Below are 1,404 nucleotides of genomic sequence, written 5' to 3' on the forward strand. Positions count from 1 at the left end.
GATACGCCAGTATGGCGATGACGAATACACGCCTCCAATGTGCGTTCACCGCGATGTCGCCAAACACAGATACGACCATCATGATACTGTAAACAGAACCTGGATTCATCCGAAAAATGACGTTTCGCCATTCGTGCACCCAGGTTCGTCGTCGAGTACACCATCGCAGGCGCTCCTGTCTGTGATGCAGCGTCAAGGGTAACCGCAGCCGTGGTCTCCGAGCTGACAGTCCGTGCTGCCGCAAACGTCGTCGAACTGTTCGTGCAGATGGTTGTTGTCTTGCAAACGTCCCCATATATTAACTCAGGGATCGAAACGTGGCTGCACGATCCGTTACAGCCATGCGGATAAGATGATTGTCATCTCGACTGCTAGTGATACGAGGCCGTTGGGATCCAGCACGGCGTTCCGTATTACCCTCCTGAACCCACCGATTCCATATTCTGCTAACAGTCATTGGATCTCGACCAACGCGAGCAGCAATGTCGCGATACGATAAACCGCAATCGCGATAGGCTACCACCCGACCTTTATCAAAGTCGAGAACGTGATGGTATGCATTTCTCCTCCTTACACGAGGCATCACAACAACGTTTCACCAGGCAACGTCGGTCAACTGCTGTTTGTGTATTGGAAATCGGTTGGAAACTTTTCTCATGTCAGTACGTTGTAGGTGTCGGCACAGGTGCCGACCTTGAGTGAATGCTCTGAAAAGTTAAACATTTGCATATCACAGCATCTTCTTCCTGTCGGTTAAATTTCGCGTCTGAAGCACCTCATCTTCGTGGTGTAGCAATTTTAATGGCCAGGGTGGGCAGGGATCTGCGGTTATTGCTGATTACGGTATGGGGAATGGAAAGATGTAGAAGTTGAGTGATTGTACGAGGATACAAGACAACTTAGACAAAATTTCAAGTTTGTGCGATGATGGCGACTATATATAAATGTAGAAAAATGTAAATTAATACAGATGAGTAGTAAAAACAAACCCGTAATGTTGGGATACAGTATTAGAAGTGTCCTGTTTTGACACAGTCACCTCGGTGAAATATCTGGATGTAACGTTCCAAAGTGATATGAAATGGATCGAGCAAGTGGGGATTGTGATAGAGAAGACAAATGGTTATTGGGAGACCTCTAGAAAACTGTGGTTCATCTGTAAAGGACACCGCATATAGGGCGCTAGTGCGACCGAATTCTTGAGTATTGCTGGAGTGCTTGGGATTCGTACCAGGTCATATTAAAGGAAGACATCGAAGCAGTTCAGAGACAGGATAATGGCTCTGAGCACTATGGGACTCAACTTCTGAGGTCATCAGTCGCCTAGAACTTAGAACTACTTAAACCTAACTAACCTAAGGACATCACACACATCCATGCCCGAGGCAGGATTCGAACCTGCGA

Source organism: Schistocerca americana, chromosome 9, assembly GCF_021461395.2.
Source record: "Schistocerca americana isolate TAMUIC-IGC-003095 chromosome 9, iqSchAmer2.1, whole genome shotgun sequence".
In the NCBI taxonomy this organism is placed as follows: Eukaryota; Metazoa; Arthropoda; class Insecta; order Orthoptera; family Acrididae; genus Schistocerca; species Schistocerca americana.